Below are 20,210 nucleotides of genomic sequence, written 5' to 3'. Positions count from 1 at the left end.
GTGCAGGTCCAGGAGGATTTTTGCCAGAAACAAGAGTGGTTTTGAAATGGGCATGAACCTGGCCAGGGCCCAGAGCAGGAAATAATAAGAATGTACCTGTGTGTTTGCACTTGCCTTTGAAGAGATCATAGCTTGTTGGAGAAGGCAGATATGTAAACAGAGTAGAAAGGGTAGGAAGGAGAACACTGGAGCAAGATACAAAGAGATTTGGTAATCATGGACCAAAACCAAAAAAAAAAAAAGAGGAAAAGAACTCCTGCCCTTTAGGAGCTTACAGTCTGTTAGACGAGCTCATTAATGAACACGAACAACTAGTAACCACTGCAGGCTGTGTTTAAAGGTGGTATGGTGTTCTTGACCATAGAGAAACACCAGATGTCAAGGTACCCCTCAGAGCTGGAAAAGGCTATATCCAAGTGCACTGGGTATGCCTAACACACACTAAAGAGTTTACAAAATTCTTTAAGCATCCCCCACCTAGCTCTTTAATTACAAGTGGATTTGCTGTCTGACTGATTGCAATGCCTGATTGTATGAAAGAGGGGAGAGGAGGAGGGAGGTGGATATCTATTAAGCATTTACTATGTACCAGCCATTGAACTAGACACTTTCGACCTTGTTTCTCACCTGTTCAAGGAGAAGATCTTCACTTACTCCTTGGTTCTTGGGTCTGTCAATGCTAGGGTCAATTAGGGTCAATTTGCATATTACCCTTTTATTATATAGGATTCCATCCTTTCTTTATGAAGGGGTCCAGAATAAGGCACTGTGGCATAAAAATTATTTGGGGTTAAAAACATTTAAGTTCCTGAAACATCTTTCATCTTAAAAATAGTCTCCTAAAAGAACTCAATTGTTATAAACCATCTCCTCTGGAGCAACTCTAATCTCTTCTTGGAGAGGAGTCTACGTCACACCAAACAGACATGACATTGTGACATTATCATACGTATCTTCCACCTATTCTCCCAAGGGCCCATTTATCTTTCCGAAATGTCATTTGTTTCTCCTAAGTGCCTTTTCTCCCTCTCCCCACACCATGATACTAAGAAGTCATTTTTCCTCCCAGAAGTACCCCATCCCCTATGAAAATGGTTTGTAAACCACAGATTTCTCCTTGAGTCACATTTTTCTATGAATAAAACTCTGTCTTTTCTGTTGCTAATCTATCCTTTGTCGTTTTATCTGCAGGCCTCAGAACAGAACATAAGAGGTTAGAGACAAAGTTTTCCCTCTGCAACACCACTTACTCTCTGAAACTTGCAAGGCATTGTTTATAGGTTTACTTTTTTCATGTGTTATCTCGTCCTCACAAATTGGTTTATTATCCTCATTAAACACATGAGATAACTCAGACTGAGAAAATGGAAGTAACCTGTTCATGGTAGAGGGGGATTCTTAAAGCAGACCCATCTGACCCCAAGTTCCATATTATTTCCATTGAGCCTTATCTTGTTTGATAGTTATGTCACATAATTTCAGGTTTTGAAAAAACTAGCTATGTGCTCTTGTTTGGGTCTCTCTCTCTCTCTCTCTCTCTCTCTCTCTCTCTCTCTCATTGTTGTGCTTAATGATTGGATGATTGAACACCACTTCACATCCAGAAAGACCTACTCCATCAATTTACGATTCAATGGCATATAATGAACCATGTGTTATATGATTTTCTATGTATACATCCCAACTAGGATAGTATTGCCTGCTGGCATAGACTCTTCTTTATATACAAATTGAGACAGAACCAATGCAAACATACTTGATGCTCTGGATGTTACAAAAAACAGTTCTGACCTCAAAACCAGAGCATGTGTGTCCCCAAGCCTGCCAAATATGGCCTCTGGTACTGCCTTTGCCATGCACCATGATTTTTGAGGAAATCCTTCAGACTCCCTAAACCTCTGCTTTTTCACACACAAAAAAAATCTAAGTCTTACTTCATAGGATTTTTCTAGCAAATGAGAAAATGTCGAGGAAAGCATTTATTAAAGGTTAAATCCCCAAAGGGCTATAACTTTAAAAATCATTATGAAATATATTATTAGAGCCCACGTACCTGGTGTGGCCCTGGCCGAGGTGTTAGGTCAACCACCGGCTTGCCCAGCCGGCGCACTTAGGGTTTCTTTTCCCCCTAGAAAGGAGGGCCTACATGGCGCCCTTCAAAACGCATGTTAGAAAGCCCAGATAATAAATTATTAAGAGAACAAAGACTGAGCTCATCGAAAAGCTATTGCTCTGTGGGTAAATACAACCCCACTGTGTATTAAACAAAAATTAAACCCCATTTTCTTTTTCATAGTTAAGTTGCCATCAATTCAAACAGAACAAGGCAGTGGACACAGTTAATAGTCTGCGGGCCAGCCAGGCTGGGCTTTGAAAGCAGTTAAGCTTCCCTAAAGTGCTGCTTGTGCCCAATTATAACTCACTACTTACCATCTTCATAATTTAAATCTGTCCGCCCCTCAGGAGGGAAAATTTTTTGCTAATCAAAGCCATGAATGCACCTTTTTCCTTTTGACAGCATTAAATTAAAGCTAAATGGTTGGTTTTGAATGAGTTACTGTGAAGAATAAAGGCATTAATGAGGTAATTTCATTACGGAGACTCATCCAGGCCTATGTGAAAACGAGGGAAGTAAGTGGAGGGGAAAGCTGCGGGGGAAATTAGGGTTCCTTCCACCCTAATTAATGTTTGGGGGCATTTAGGACAGGCACCAAATTAACTGCTCCAAAGAACTCTCATTGAAAAAAAAATACATTGTGGCTGCCCCGTGTAATTAGAAGACAGTACAAGAACACTCTGTGAGTAGAAAGCCGGCTCTAACCCAGGCGGCTGGTCACAGAGAACGGGCCATTAGGGAGGCGAGGTTTAAGGGAGCCCTGGACAGACAATGTGGGATTGTTTAGGTCCTTGAGCTCCGGGAGCTGTAAACAGGTAGCCTCTGAATAAGGAATTATGAGATTCCTGGGAGGCCTGTCTTCCCAGCAAAACAGTCTTAAATGCATCCAAAAGGAAGAAAGAAAGGTGAATGGGCCCAGCGTGGTCAGCAGAGAGAATGCTCAATGCTTGTCTTAAGTGATTACATGAGGTTGTACGGGCCTCTCTCATTGAGTTATCTTTACCCTGCTTTTGTCTCCCCTAATTGGAGCTGATGAGGTGCAAATTGGAGGCTTTTTTAAAAAGCCCACTACTTTAATCATTGGGAAATCTGGGGAGACTGAGGGAGTGGAGTTAATGAGACAAAAGAGAAAGAGAGAGAAAACTTCCCAAGTGTAGCTGGACAAAAAATAAAGCTGTCATTTGCCATGTCTAGGAGGGGTGAAAGGGAGAGGCTGGATGGGAGAGAGAGGCGAGCAGCAGAGATATTTTATGTAAAAATCTTTCCAAAGCATCTTCAGAGGTTAAGCTAGAAAAGGAATCATCTGGTTAGTCCAGCTGTGTCTTCCCTTTAATTCTCATATTTAGTTCTCACAATTCTCTGAATTCAGGCTAAAGCCTTTATGTTTCAACTCTCTGGCTCCTTTCCAAAACGGCAAGAAGAGAGTGTATAGAAGCATGTGTCATGCTAACCTGTTGGTCCTCCCTCCCCCACTTCTTCCCTCCCCACCTAAGTATTCAAGTGCTTAAGTTACGTTTTCCAAGCTGCCTTAATGCAAAATCCAGCCATGCTAGCCACCATAAAGAAATATGGAATTGACATGCTGCAGGTCGAGCACGTGATGTGTGCACATCCTAGTGGGATCGAATTTTATCCTTTGTGAAATGAGTTGATACATGTCAAGAGCTTGGAACAAGGCCTGGTGCACAGAGTTAGGAGTCAGTAACTTACAGTCGATAGGCACATGGAGACTGGGAGTAGGAGAGGTAACCAGGGAAAGCAAAAACTGACGTGCAAGGAAAAAGATGCTGCATTTGGTTTGAAAACTAAATCTAAGGAAGAGTTGGTTTGTGGGGAGATATTTATAATGAACATCGTTTATGTCCTTTATGGACTGAGAAGGCAGCCCGCCAGTGTCTTGGCTCCAGGATGGAGCCAACACTCTCCATGTGGAGAACCTCAGGATGACAGTGCTGCAAAGTTTCCCTGCGGGTGCCACTGCTGTACAGATGAAGTGATGTGCTCACCATCGCCCAGGTCACCTCGAGTGGCCGAGTCCGCACCAGACTTTATATATATCTCCAGCCTCCCAGGTCAGTGCTCGGTAGCTCCATAGGACCAGGAATGGGCCAGCCTCCTCCTCTGAAGCTCCTGAGAATGTTAGATTAGAACAGGAGCACCCTGATGTCCTTGCATACACGTGCATGCATTTGCACACATATACCAGCTCCTAGACCTACACGTTGGCCCCAATTTGGGGGGAAATCCTTCTCTAAACTCACATGGACAATTTAAACATCAAGAGGAAGGTCTCTGTATATCTGGGTGACTCTCCACCAAACTGATTCATTTGGTCACTCATGTGCCCATACATTCAGCATCCAGCAAATACTCATGTGCCTGCAAATACTGTACCCTAAGCTGAGTGCTGGGGATCCAAAGGTGAGCAAAACTGGGACATAGCCTGACACAGCCTGCCCTCATGGAGCTTCTTGTCCAGGGGTGGGCAAACTTTTTGACTCGAGGGCCACAATGGGTTCTTAAACTGGACCGGAGGGCCGGAACAAAAGCATGGATGGAGTGTTTGTGTGAACTAATATAAATTCAAAGTAAACATCATTACATAAAAGGGTACGGTCTTTTTTTTTTTTTTTAGTTTTATTCATTTCAAACGGGCCGGATCCGGCCCGCGGGCCGTAGTTTGCCCACGGCTGTTCTTGTCCCATGCAGGAGGCAGGCCTGACAAAGACTCATACAAGGAGTGGGCTGATCCCTGACGCTGTGCTGAGGGTGTGGTGCCAGAGCAGGTGAATGCTATAGGTCATTTACCCAGGTCTCCAGGTAACACTGAGGCAGGTGCTTTGAAAACCCTGAGCTACAAGTCAGCAGACAGCAGACCGTCCCCCCCCCCCCCGCCCCCGCACTTGCTATGAAAGCAGCTTCTAATGAGTGAATGAGCAGCCTGAAGAGGAGGGTGGGGAGGCTGGGGGACGGAGGACGCTCAGCAACCTGAGAGCCCAGCAGATGCTTCCGTGGGAGGCTGGGATGCTATTTGCAGTGGGCTGCAGCTTCTGAAAGAGCAAGCAGAGGGTCCAGCAATGTGGCCTCTATCAGGGCAGCCACCACATTTTAAATAATGATTTTAAAAAGCAGAGCACATAACCTAACAAATTGTTCCATTTTACATATTAATTTGACAAAATAACTTGCACAGACAAAAATTAAAATGAACTGAGTTACATAATTATTCAATTGGCCTTACTGGGGGAAAAATACCTTTGGGACACACGAGAGCCAGGAATTAAGTTTTCAGCATTTTAGCTAAAATGTGAAGATTGTAGAGACACTCCTCTCCCCCAATGTGATAAGAAACAAAGTTCCAGGAAGATCAGTGACTTCCTTACAGGTCAAGCCAATGGTAACATTAGACAGCAGGGCTGCTGGTCACCCTGACACCTGCCTGGCCCATGTATTGGTCAGCTGCAAAGTAAAAATTCATCCAATTAAATACATGAAACGCTCCTATTAATAAAAAAATGCAAATTAAGACTCCATGATGTACCACTTTTCACCTGTGAGATTGGAAAAGTTCAACAAGTTGTACCAGAAAGCAAGAAAACTATCCAAGTTTCCTGGGATTGTATCAATGGGACTGAGGAGGCAGCTTGAAGAGGGCCCACAGAAATGATGTGAGCATTAAGGACAATAACAGAACTGGATTAAAATGCATCAATATGTTTAAGAAAAAAAACATGAGTTCAAAATGATACCTCACAATAAACAGAAAAACAACACTCAACAACAAAAACATATAGGTCGCTTTTGGAGGATGCCTGGGAACTAACTCTAGCTTTGAAACTGTTTTGTGTGTGTGTTTTTTAAGGAAAGAATCAAGCATTTTTCTTGCCATTAAATAAGCTGTACATCAAAGTAAATCATTGATGAGAAGTTTCTTTTTATGGAAGCATCCAACTAAAAAATGAAGAAGAAATGAAGGGATTAGAATATCACCATCTCATCAAACCTAATTAAATAATGGATGCAGGAAATAATTGTCAGTGACTGCTAGTGAAGGTACACATTGCCCACAACCTAAGAATGATTCTTGCCAAAAATTCCAGTGGATTGGCCAGTGCTTCCAATGGCTCAGCATTTTCAGACATGACCTTTGTCAGGGCCTCAGCAGTTCTTACTGTTTTGAAATAAACTCCTAAGTGATCCTCCAGCATTTTATAGTCCTTTCGTCTCCTCACCTCAAACCTCCAGACTGATCCCTATAAAGTGTATTATTTATGTGCATCTCTCCCTTGCTCTAACTTGCCAGTTTCTATTGTGGGTTGAATTTTATTCCTTCTCTCCCCCCACCCCAAAGGTTTGTTCTAGTCCAACCACCAGTACCTATGAATGTGACCTTATTTGGAAACAGGATTTTTGCAGATGTAATCAAGTTAAAATGAGATCATCCTGGATTAGGGTAGACCTTAATCAGTGACTGGGGTCCATAGCAGAAGAAAGAAATTCAGACCCAAAAACACAGAGGGAAGATGGCCATGTGAACATAGAGATAGAAATTTGCCTGATGATGAATCCATAAGCCAAGAAATGCCAAGGGTTACCACAACCACCAGAAGCTAGCAGAGCTGGCTTCCCACCTCATCTGCAGAGATCCCTCCCTCACACCCTATTGCTGCACCAAAGCAGTCACAGCTTCTCCAGGGTGCCAAGTCTTGCACACCTCTGACCTTTGCACGTATTATTCCCTTGGGCTACAATGAATGTTATCCATCTCCTGATTTGCTCAGATACCCTCTAGTCTTTGAACCCTCACATTTCTTCCTGAGCAGAATTAAAGCCCTCTGGGACCCAAAAGCACTTTGTGCCCACCTATTCCTTCGTGTTTGCCAGGCAATATTGCTGTCTGTTTCCCACCAGAGGTGCGCTCTGCCATAGCAGGAAAAACACCTTATTCACTCCATAATACCAAATGCTCAGATGAGTAACAATAATAGCAGCTAATAGGGTTGAGTGATTCCTAGGTCCCAAGTATTGTTCCAAGCCTTTCCCATGTATTGACTCAGTTAATTCTCACAACTCTGAATCATTATTCCCATTTTACAGATGAGAAAACAGAGGCACACAAGGTGAAGTGATTTGCACAGTATTACACATAATAAATGGTGGTGGCATGCATGAATCAAGACCATTCCAGACACAGAACTCTCATACTCTACTGCCTCTTAGGACATGGAGAGATTGGATGGGAGAGGGAAGTGGGTGACAAATGAATGAATGAATATGCAAGACTTCTCATCATACTAGTAAGGGTTCATAATCTAAGTCTAACCAATTCATGGCTCTCCTGGGTTTCCCAACTTATCCCAGAGTTGGAAGCACAATTTGAAAATGCATCCAAGAGATGTTAAATGGAATGGCAAAGGAGCCCAGTGGTGTCTCTGTGGTTCACCAGTACATGAATCCAGTTACCGAAACCGATTTTTGTCCACAGAGTTCTCTCTGGTCATGCTTTCTGACCCCTCGGTTCTTTTAAACTCTTGTACCTCTCTTACCTGCCCTCAGCAAATGTTTACTTTCTCTGCTTAATCTGGTGGAACTGCATTCTACTTGATTCTAGCTTAATTTGGCCAAGTTCATTTTAATGTTAGTTTTCAACAAGGTACAACTAGGTTTATTAGCTTGATGTTTTCTAAAAGCAAGTGCATGTTAAAGTTTTAGTATCCTGTTCATGAATGGAATGTTACAAAATGTAAACACAATTAGCAACTCCACCCACAAATGACCCTTGAGGAAATACCATTTGGTGTTTTTCACTCCTTTTTTAAAAAAAATTATAACACAATACACATAACATGAAACTTACCACTAGTGACATTTAGTACATTTACAATGTCATACAACCATCACCATTGTCCAGGGGTGGGCAAACTTTTTGACTCGAGGGCCACAATGAGTTCTTAAACTGGACCAGAGGGCCGGAACAAAAGCATGGATGGAGTGTTTGTGTGAACTAATATAAATTCAAAGTAAACATCATTACATAAAAGGGTACGGTCTTTTTTTTTTAGTTTTATTCATTTCAAACGGGCTGGATCCGGCCCGCGGGCCGTAGTTTGCCCACGGCTGGTCTAGCTCCTAAACATTTTCATCTCCCCTAAAGGAAATCCTGTAGCAATTAAGCAATCATCCTCCTGTATCCCTTCCCACTGCCCCTGGCAACCACCAACCTGCTTTCTGTCTCAGTAGATTTGCCCATTTTGAATATTTCATATAAATGAACCCATACAATATGTGACGTGCTGTCTGGCTTCTCTTACTTAGCATAATGTTTTCAAGGTTCACCCATGTTGTAGCATGTATCAGTACTCCATTCCTTTCATGGCTGAATAATGTCACCACATTTTGTTGACCCTTCATCAGTTAATGGGCATTGGAGTTGTTTCCACCTTTTGGCATTGTGAATGGTGCTGCTATGGACATTCATGTACAACTTTTTGTTTGAACACCTGTTTTCAGTTCTTTTGGGTATATATCCAGGAGTGGAGTTGCTGAGTCATATGATAAGCTATCTTTAAGTTATTGAGGAATAGCCAAACCGGTTTCCACAGTGATGGCACCATTTCACATTCCCACCTGCAACGTACAAGGGTTCCAATTTCTCCACATCCTCACCAACACTGACCTTCTCTTTTTTTAAAAAGAAATCATAGCCATCTTAAGTAGGTGTTCCTTAAAGTCTTTTCAAAGCATCAATATGATTATAGCGGTGCTTCTCAAGGTTTCGTGCACCTGTGCAGCACTCAGGGATTTTTTAAAATACAGATTTTTATTCAGTCGGTCTGGAGTGGGATCGGAGATCCACACTTCTAACAAATTCCCAGATTACACCGATGCTGCTGGCCCACAAGATTCATATATTGGCAGAGATCACAGAGCAGGATTATAGTTGTCACTGGCTAGAAGCCCTCTAGTAGCTGTCATCTATGATTTAAAAAAATGCAAACTCCTTATCATGTTCAGAAGGCCCCTGCCATCCTTCCTGCCTCCTCTCCCATTGTTCTCCAACTACTGACCACACTCCTATCATTCTGGGCTTCTCTTCTGCTCTTTGAACAAGCCACAGCTTTCCGTAGACTCTCCACTCCTGTCCCCTCTGCCTGGGACACTCTGCCCCTCATCCTCACTTGGCTGCCTCTTCATCCATCAGGCCTCAGATCAAATGTCTCCCCCGTAGAGAGGCCTTCCCAAGGCCCTCTACCCAAAGTGACAGTTCCCCTGCCTACTCTACCCACAGTCACTCTCAATCCCATTACTATGTTTGTTTTGTTGTTGGTGATTGGTTGGTTGGTTGGTTGGTTATCAATATCAGAATTTGAAACTTTCCTTTTTTTTTAAATACATTTGTTGCTTTTTTACAGAGAGGAAGGGAGAGGGATAGAGAGTAAGAAACATCGATGAGAGAGAAGCATCGATCAGCTGCCTCCCGCACACCCCCTACTGGGATGTGCCCGCAACCAAGGTACATGCCCTTGACCAGAATCAAACCCGGGACCCTTCAGTCCCCAGGCCAACACTCTATCCAGTGAGCCAAACAGGCCAGGGCTGAAACTTTCTTTTAAGAAATGTGATCACAGTTTTAGACTCTATCTCCCCGCACTAGTATGTAAAACAGTATGAGACCAACACCTCCTCTGTATGATTCGTTTTTCTAACCCTAATGTTTAGAGCAGCACTCAGCACATATAGGTGTGCAATAAAGGAATTATTAAATGAATTGATGACAGTTTTAGGCCCTTCTTGCCCATCTCCATGGTTTTCAGATGTGGCCGTACATATCTGAAATTTAACCCAGAGGAGGTTATAAATTATTGTCATGATTATAGATATAAAGTACCATCCTGCATACTCCAGGATCAGTTAAACAGTCATCAATGGCTTCAGTTTAACTCAACCTCCCAATTGGCTTCATCATTGTCTCTACTTCCAAATCTACTTCCCTTCCCACCCCAAATCTACTTTCCCTTTTCTATCTGCTTACAAATATTCAGAGAAAGGACGGTAAGATATGCCCTCTATCTCTGCCTTTTGTGTAAATGCACACAGCTGTGTGAACAGCTCAGCCAAGGGTCATCTATTTCTAGTAGGGCTTTCCCCGGGGTCAGCTCATAGGAGGCATGTTTTCCCCACTATACAAGGAAGTGTTCTCCACTTCCTTTGGTGAAACCAGCTTCTTTGGACCTGAAAGCTCCGAATTCATTTGGATCTTATTTGGGGCCCTGCTTCTCACCCAGTGATCTTATTTGGGACTCAACTTCCCATAGTATTTTGAGCTTCATTCTATCAGGTTTCCTTTTGTCTTTCATATATATATCCCTAATATGCAAATAGACCGAATGGCGGAACAACCGAACAACTGAGCAACCAGTCGCTATGACATGCACTGACCACCAGGGGCACGTGCAGAACATGGCGGGCATTGGGTGCGGAGGGATGGTGGAGCAGGTGTGGGGGGAGGGCGCCAGACCAAGGCGGGGCGCCAGTCGCTATCATCAGGGCGAGCCTCTGGCGGTTACTAAAAATTTTTTGCTCCCACATGCCGCGATTCCGCCTGGCGCTCGCACCCAATGCTGGCACCCGGTGCCAGCCCCGATCGCTCAAATGGAAACATCACACTGGTCTTATTTTCCTGGTAAGGAAATCATAGTAAATCTCCATCAATATATCTTCCTTGCTCCTTACCTTTTTCTGCCTTAACCCAGAAGTTCAATACCCTCTGCTGCTCATCTATTTCTAGATTTGGTGATTATGAGCTAAAATTTATCACTGCCAATATTTCCTAAAAATTTTTCTTCTGGTGCCGTGTTTTAGTCAACCATGCCATTGGCTTTGGCCTTGGTGATAAATGTCTTTCATATTACTAGCTCTCTTTCTTATTACTGACTATCCAAGAATGTACAGCGCCAGATGTATGTCCAGCTGTGTCTACATCTCTCTCAGAGCTTATAGCACATTTCTGCCTACTTACCTGCCTCTTCTCTAGTCTGTGAGCACCTGCTGTCAGGCACCATATTTTATTCATCTTTGTCTCTCCAGCAACTAGCACAGTGCCCACCTCACAATTGACCCTTACTATATGTTTATAGAATATGAATATATATATACCATGACTTATAAGCCAAGAGACATAAACCAGGTGATACTATTAATGAACACTGGAAGAGAAACTACAGTGGAGTGTGAAATGGGTTTCAGTAACTATTCAAAGAATGGCAGTGAATAAGGGCTCACGGAGTTGCAGAAAGCTTCATGGAGAATTTAAGACCCAAACTTGGCCATTAAGGAACAAAGAGAGAGAAGCAATAAGGAATCTGGGAAGATGCTTGAGTTTTCCACTCAGTCCCTCCCAGGTTTCTGTGTGAAGCTGCTTTTGTTTCCTTCTCATTTATCACAGCACTGTCATTAGGTCGCCTGCACTTTTCTCTTCCACCTTTACCAACCTGGTCTAAAATCCTCTTATGGTGCTGATCTGTGCAACCTTATCTTATTTTTCAGCCCAGCGTGAGAAATCAAAGACTCTGGTGGACAATGCCACTTTTGTCTCCACTTCCAAAGGTCCCTTGGGCTGATCTCCCAGCCTGATGTGGTTGCTGAGGCTGTCCCTCTGGGGAAAGACGGCTGTGGAATAATTAGGTCATAGGAAGCACTGAAACCAGAGGATTCAGTGAAGACCAGGTTAAAATTCATAAATAAGATTGGCATAGCTTGAGTTCAAGATAAGCTAATTTTAGATCATAGGCTTGGTCTAGCAGAACAGTGACAATTATATCCTTCTCTAAATGTTTTGCCTCCCTTGACTTTTGAAGCACTTACTTTCTATTGCTGAATCATTCAATAGCCATATAATTGTTATTTCCATTTCTCTGGCCTAAATGGGTCTGGGAGGCAGTTACCATTCCCAGTTCATTAACCGACTGGCCTTAGCATTAACAGCCCCTACATGGGGGTTGCCTTGGAGACAAAGCTTCCTGTGGGTAATCCAAGATTATCTAGCTCTTTATCCTCCATGTGACCCTTAATTACTTGCTAAATTAGAATGGTTTTCTGAAAATCACAAGCGGAGGTTAATATGTTCTTCCAGAGCTGGTCAAGCTAAGATGACACTGAATTCACAGGGAATTCAAGTTCCATGATCCCTGAAGGCGTCTCTTTGAGTAAGAAGATGAACTCTCCCCCTGGGAGGCACTGCCCCCCCATAAAGCCCCTGTCACTCACTGTTCCTCCGCCTGCTTTTCTAGTTGGGGTTTAATCTTCTCAGGACAATTCTCTATGTCAATATTGTGCAGATTCATCCTGGTCAGGATCCTGCCTCCATTTGTCTTTGATAACTACTTTAAATTAAAGGGCATATTTTTAAATCATAATTGCAGGGGTTTGCTCTTTGCATTTACACAATTACAAGGCTTCATGTACCAATGTTGGACAAGCAGGGGAACTGAAAAAAACTATTTTTAAAAACCAGAAAGTAAACACTTTGGGGGGGAAAGTTTGAGTGCTGTGTGAGTGTCCTGCCTAGAATTTTATGGCCTCAGAGGGAGATGAGTGGAAAGGAGGGATTCTTAAAATGTACCTAATGAGATGCCTCTTTAAATGGTCTTCGAAAATAAGTAAAAGATGAGTAAATGCAGGTTTCAATTGAGAATTGCCATAAGAGCTTACATTCAGCATTGAAAAAAACTCTTTTTAAAAACCAGAAAGTAAACACTTTGGGGGGGAAAGTTTGAGCGCTGTGTGAGTGTCCTGCCTAGCATTTTATGGCCTCAGAGGGAGATGAGTGGAAAGGAGGGATTCTTAAAATGTATCAAATGAGATGTCTCTTTAAATGGTCTTTGCAAATAAGTAAAAGATGAGTAAATGCAGGTTTCAATTGAGAATTGCCATAAGGACTTACATTCAGCATTACTAGATTTTTATTCATCTATAATGAAATGATTGAATGTAGTTAAGGGGGGAAAATGTCTTAAAATTTTGAATGTTGTAATTCTCAACATTAAAGTATCAAACTAGAAATAGTACAGAGCCTGGAATCGCATAGGCATCCATCCAAAAAGTGTTTAGGAAACTGAACTGAATTGAGTGTGTTAGAAATAAACTTCATCGGTGACTCAACCCTCCAATTATTTACGGTACTCAGATTTCCGAAGGAGTCGTTGGCAAATTGCTAAATCTTTTTCAATCAGAATGCTTGACTGGTTGCACAGAAAACTTTGTGTATTCATGATTATATTCCTTGGCTGCGTCCCACCTTTAAAACGATTTAAGCATCTATTGTGTATAAGGCATTGTGCAGCCCTCATTTTGTTCAACTGCAGTAGTCAGAGTAAGAATTAGCAGAAAGGTCATATGAAAATCATTTTACTACATTGGCTCACAGCTTAATCATAGTATGTGTGAGACATCAGGAAGTTGACTTTGACTATGGTACACTTAGATTAGCTGTCAGAATGAACTTATTTTAAGGAGAAGCTTAGTAAACCTTGGAGTGGTTACCAATGGAAACAGATCATCTTTGACAGCGTTTTAAAAGTACTTTTGCTCAGCTTTTCCTAAAGTGTGTTCCACAAACAGAAGTCCTGCAATATAGTAATGTGTTGTGTAAAAGGGATTCTGTGATCAAAAAACCTTGGGAAATGTGTGGGCTTCCACACTAGAGAACTTCCATGAGCTTTTAACACTTTAAAGGGTGCAAGTGAAAAGTCAAGTCTCAAACTTACTTGCTTATAGAATTCTTCTCGTAGTACCTCATAGCAGCTCTTGGACCTATGAGTTTTAAGGAGCACAGTTTGAGAAACACCTTTGGATTTTTCTTACCCTGCTTTGGCTAATAGGTGCAAATGCAACTAACAAAAAAAAATTGACAAATCAAACATTCCATTATCACATCTTCGCCTATTAAAAGGTACCCTAATTAAAAACCATCCTGAGATGAATTTAAGCAAATCACTTTGTAGCCCTGCCCTAGCAGTTACACACTAGCCTTGCAAAAACAATAATGACTCCATAAGCCCAGGATAGAGATGAGCCGGAGAGACGAGTGGCAGTTCTCCATAGAGACTTGATTCAACTCCATGTTCATCCTCCTTAGAAACCTTACCTCTCGTTTTCCTGTTGATTAAAAAATGTCTGATTATTTTAACTGGGGTGTAATCTTGAATTGAGAACTCATGTTATCATGTCCTCCTAACTTAGATAGATCACTCTTGCATTTTGCATCCTTAATAAATAATCTACAAAATCTATAAGACATTACCATGTTCTTGCTTACATATGTGTAGGAGACACTGTTGGTTGCCTTTCGAACTTTCAATTCAATCTTCTTCCTGAACTGCTTTGATCAGATATTCCCCCTCTCACACATAGCCCATGTGACTCAGGGAAGCTGCCTCTATCCCCCAACTTCTGGTCATGATTTTTCTAAGCCAGTGATTCTCAAAAAAAGTGTAGTCCCTGGACAAGCAGCATTAACATATTCTTGGTCACTATCTTTAACCTACTAAACTAGAAATGTTGAGGATGGGCTCTGCAGGTGACCTTTTATCACACTAGACCTGGTAATTCTATGCTCCTTACAGCATATTCTATGCTCCCAGGCTGCTCTTAGTGTTCCAAAGATGGATATGTAACCTAAGTTAACCTAACCAGAATGAAGGGCAGAAATTGTATTCCAAGGTTGAAAGAGAGATTTTCTCTTCTCTCTCTTCTCTCTTCTCTCTTCTCTCCCTCTCTCTCGGAACATGAGGAAGAAACTGCCATCTTAGAACCCAGAGAGAAGCCTGAAGACTAACTCAATACAAGGTGGAGCCAGGGACATCTCAAAGATGCAGAGCAGAGCCTGTTTGTACCCTCCTGCACCCAGTCCTACCTCTAACTTTCAGTTCTGTGAGGTGACAGGTTTCCTTATTGTTTCAGCCACTTTGCATTAAGTTTGTTGTTGTTTTTTTACCTTGCAGCCTAAAACATCCCACTTATTAAAATATGTATAATAATTTTCTGATCTTTAAGATTAAATCTGAACTCTTCAAGGAGGTTGTATTCCTCCTGCCTTGCCTCTGGTATAGTGGAGCATTCATTTATGTTTGATGAGTGAATGTGAATGGACACATGCATGAATGAAAAATGATCATACACTGAAGGAGCAAGCAGATATCATGTTCATTACTCTTAACAAATACAACAGGTTCAAAGTCATTATGAGGTTCCAATAATAATTAATCCACGAATGCAAACAATGAATTGTTGTGTAACCTTAGTTTTAACACTATTTTTGTTTAAACTAAGTGAAATCCTTTCCAGCTAGCTTATGCAAAAATGCAGGTCAATTACAAGGTTACTGAAGTGTCTCATAGACCACAGATTTTACCTCTGATTTTAGCCATTAAGGTTGTGTGCCAGCCCTGGCTGGTGTGGTTCACTGGTTGGACCATCGTCCTATGCACCAAAGGCTCACAGGTTTGATTCTGGTCAGGGCACATACCTAGGTTTTGGGTTCAATTTCTGGTTGGAGTGTGTACAGGAGACAAACATATTTTCAGGTGAAGATTTAAAAAAAAAGAAAGTGGCCATTGGTGAGGGAAGTTTTTGAGAATACTGAGAGTACCCATTTCTCTCTATATATTAGCCAATATTTCACATTAAAATAATTTTAAATTTTTATTAGTCTAATGACTAAGAAATGGTATCTCATTGTTTTCATTCAAATTTCTCTGATTTAATTCACATTACTCAAAATAAACATCTAACATTTATTTCTTGGCAATTCAGATTTCCTTTTGGGGAAATGGTCTGTTCTAATCTTTGTCTGTTTTGTTTTGTTAATTATGTTGTATGTTTTTTTCTCTTGATTTCAAGTCTTTTTTGTATTCTAGATTCTAATCCCTGCCAGATTTATGTACTGAAGTTATACTCTTCCTGTATGTAATGTTGTATCCATTTTGTTTAGTGTGTCTTTAGTTGAATAGAAGTTTTTTGTGAATTTACAGTAGGTAAATTTATCAATCTGTCCTCCTTATGAGTTGAGCTTTTTGTGTATATTTGAAAGAAATATTTTCTTACACATAAATATATTCACTTATATTTTCTTCTAAAAAATTTATAATTTTGCTTTTTAACATATTGATCTTCAATTCACCTGAAATTTCATTTTATGTAAGGTGGAAGGTAAGAATTCATTTTATTTTTTATTTCAAATGAACTGCTAATTTTCCCAGCACCATTTATTGAATAGTTCAGCATATTTTTAATACTTTGCAATAAAAACTTTAATGTTTCTAAACATGTGTGTGTGTATGGGCTTTATTCTGGTCCATTGGGCTTTATAGCCCTGTGCCAATACCACCCTGTGTTCATTATAAAAATGATCATAATTAGATAGTAGAGTCGATAGAACAATCTGTCTAACAGAAAAAAATCCTGCCTCCTTGGTCGTGTTTTTCAAAATAGTCTTGGCTGGTTTTGGCCTGTGGCTCTTCCACATGAATTGTAGGATCAGCTAGTCAAATTTCATTTTCCTTACTTATTAGAATTGCTTTTAATGATAAACTAATAGCCCTGGCCAGTTTTTCTCAGTGGTTAGAGAATCAGCCCATGGACCAAAGGGGCATGGGTTTGATTCCTGGTCAAGGGCATGTACTGTATCTCAGTTGTGGGCTCAATCCTTAGTTGGGCACATGCAGAAGGCAACCAATCTCTCTCTCTCTCTCTCTCCTCCCTCCCCTCCACTCTCTAAAAAAAATCAATGGGGGGAATATATAAATATATACTATATATATTTATATTCTCGGGTGGGAATAAAAAGAAAGTAAATTAATAGAGAGAGAATTAAGATTTTTATCATTTGTCTTCTCAAACATGAACATAGTATATATTTCTGTTTATTTAGGTCTTTCGTTCTCTCTAAATAATGTTTTTCTTGAAGGTTTTGCACTTTTGTTGTTGTTGTTGTTGTTGTTAATCCTCACCTGAGGATATTTTTCCATTGATTGGGCTATTGCATTAAGACCATCAATACAATAATAAATGATCTCTATATATAAAAGACTAATATGCAAAGTGTCCCCTCGGAAGTTCGACCAGGAGACTGGGAGTTTGACCACTTGCTATGATGTGCGCTGACCACCAGGGGGCGGGGCGGAACATGGCAGGTGACCAGTGGCAGAGGCAGGGTGCTGAGGGAGCGAGGGAAGGAGGAGGCGGGGAGGCGGGGAATCTAATCAGCCCTGATTGCCAGCCAGGCCTAGGGACCCTACCCGTGCACAAATTTCTTGCACTGGGCCTCTAGTATTAAATAATAAAGGTAATAATAAGAATCTTTTTTTATTATTTCTGTCATAAAAATAGTTTTTAAAAGTTTACCATTAAGAATAGTATTTACAATTTTTTTAAAAAAGAATAGTATTTGCTGTATGTTTTTGAAAAATCAGTTTTACCAGGTTAAGGAATTATCTTTTTTCCTAAGTTACTAAAACTTCTTGTCATTAATGAGGATTATTTGATGGAATTCTTTTCTGCATCTATTGAGATATTATCATCACTTAATGTGGTATATTACATTAGTAAATTTCCTAATATTGAAGCATCCTTGAATTCTGGGGTGATATAGATGATTTTAATAAATGATTTATTCTCATGCTTTAAAATGTATAGCAAAACCTCACTCAGCATAACAAATAGGATGAAAACCACTTTGATTTAGTGGAGAGGTTAAAGCAGTATTGTTTTTCATGAATTATTAATTTATACATTGGTCAACACTGTCAGAAATTTCTAATAGAGTTTTATTTATTTCAGTTACATATTGTAACAATGATAACAAGTGGAAGTACAATGTTGTTTTAACGAGCAAGCCAACTAATCTGTAATTATTGGCATGTATTATTTCTCCTGAATAATTAATAAGCCAGTCCCTAAAATTGTTTGCTTTTTGAATTAGATTTAATGTGCTGCTGTGAACTTGCTTAGTAACCTTAAATTATGGCAAATTTCAGCCAACTCTGATTTGAGTGAAATATCCCATGTTTCAAGTTATTAAGTTTGAAACGATACTCAGCTTTACCATATGCTTGCTGTTTTGTGAGGGGAGAGGAAGAAACCCCTAATTCTGACCTAAATTGTTTGAGGCATTTGTTTGTCTGGTGGGAGATTTGCATTGCTGGAGGTTCATTATTGACAATGCTCTTTCTAATGTCATCTTGCCATGGGTGTCACAACTTGAAACACTGTGAAACAATTAGATAGAAAAATCCTTTACTTCCGGAGCTAGTCAGTAGCTGACAAAAAATTTTTATTATTATCTCACATGTCACTGAAATTTGTTTGAGCTTCATACTGAATATGCTCCAACACCCCAAATGTATGCGAAAGACTTTGTCTCTAGAGAATGGATTTTTAAAAGCCCCTGAAAGCTCTGGTTCAATTCTTCATTAATGTAGTGGAGATGTGAGATTGTTCCCTGTCTGTGTACATGCCTTTTTTTTTTTTTAAGATCTAGCTTTGAGTCCTGGTTTAAATGTTTTGCTTAGCTTCCCTTTAATGGATCTGTTGTCATTCTACATTGGGAAATCAATATCTACAAATATTTATTCTGAGGTCAAAATGGTGCAGATACCATAGTTCAAATAAGAACATTTCTCTTCCCTCTCCAAACATTTCTTTCTCTCCTCTTTTGCTTTCTATTCTCCTGCCTACTTTTACTGTCCTCTCCTTTTCCACTTAACTGTGCCTTGAATTTGTCAAATGAATGAAAGACAATGTTTTATACCAATGGAGGTGTAAAGGGGCATATTATTGCTGACCTTTTCAGATACAAAGAAAAGTTAAACAGCTTTGATTTATAATAAGCAACATATCCTCTCTCAAGTGTGAGCCCTAATTTTACATTTACTAAGATATATATATATATATATATATATATATATATATATATATAGTAAAAGTTGAAATGGGGTCAATTAGTCCATGTAAACTTAGCAGGACCAAGAAGATTATCTTCACATACACTGGCTGTATAAGACAAATACTATTTGATAGTTTAACCCACACATAACATGTTAATACATAGGCAACAGATATCAATATATACTGTGCAAATATAGCATCATTCTCCCGTCTCTTTTCTAACCTAAATTTCATCCAAAGCAATTCTTACCTAGATGTTTTATTCATTGACTAAAGGTTAAACATGACAAATTAAATTGGAAATTTAATTATAATTGACAAATTCTTTAACACTAACTACCGTAATATATACAATTAAAACATACCAAATTAATTGTATTAGCTCTGATCTGTCCAGATCTGTGGGATGACCCTCAGGCTATTTATAAAATATCTGCCACTTACCAAAAAGAAGTTAGGCAGTTTGTGTTAATTTAAACTAATACTTCAGTGTTCACTGTCCAAATATGACTGCACTGGCTGTGTTTTCTTAACTTAAGAAGAAAATAAGAGATGGACTGTGTGTTGGAATGTATGCAACCACAATGTGACTGACTTCATGGGAGCTGAGTCAGTCTTCTCTTTGCTATCAGTGGGAGAGTGAATAAATGTCACTAGAATAGCTCCTGTTTATTGGGAGATTACTGGGTACCTGGCACTGAATTCCTTCTAAAATGGAATGGCATGGGTACTGTTATTAATCTCCCTTACCTAGATGTGAAAGCCAAGCGTTAGAGAGGTTAAACGCCTCATGCAAGATCACACACTGGGAAAACCAGGATTCATCCCCAGCCAGTTGAATCCAAAGCCTTTGTGTTTCACCACTGATTTGTAATTGCTGAAAACTTGAAGAAGAGCGTTTAAGATGTTCAACATGTTATTTTAGGGAAGATAGACATGTGGTTTGGGGGAAAAGAACTGTTTCTAATAAATGAAACAGCTAGAGCAATGCCTGATATTAAATGAAAACCTTGGATTAATCTCCTCTTAAATGACTGAATGCATGTTTGTCACCCAGAACAGTGCCTGATATATAGTAGCACTCAATACATGTGAGTTCTGGTATCAGAAGTGAAGGTAACAAATTCTGGCTTAAATGAACCAGGGTCTT

The sequence above is a fragment of the Myotis lucifugus genome, unplaced genomic scaffold (assembly GCF_000147115.1).
Source record: "Myotis lucifugus unplaced genomic scaffold, Myoluc2.0 scaffold_36, whole genome shotgun sequence".
In the NCBI taxonomy this organism is placed as follows: Eukaryota; Metazoa; Chordata; class Mammalia; order Chiroptera; family Vespertilionidae; genus Myotis; species Myotis lucifugus.
Note: the sequence above shows the minus strand (reverse complement) of the source record.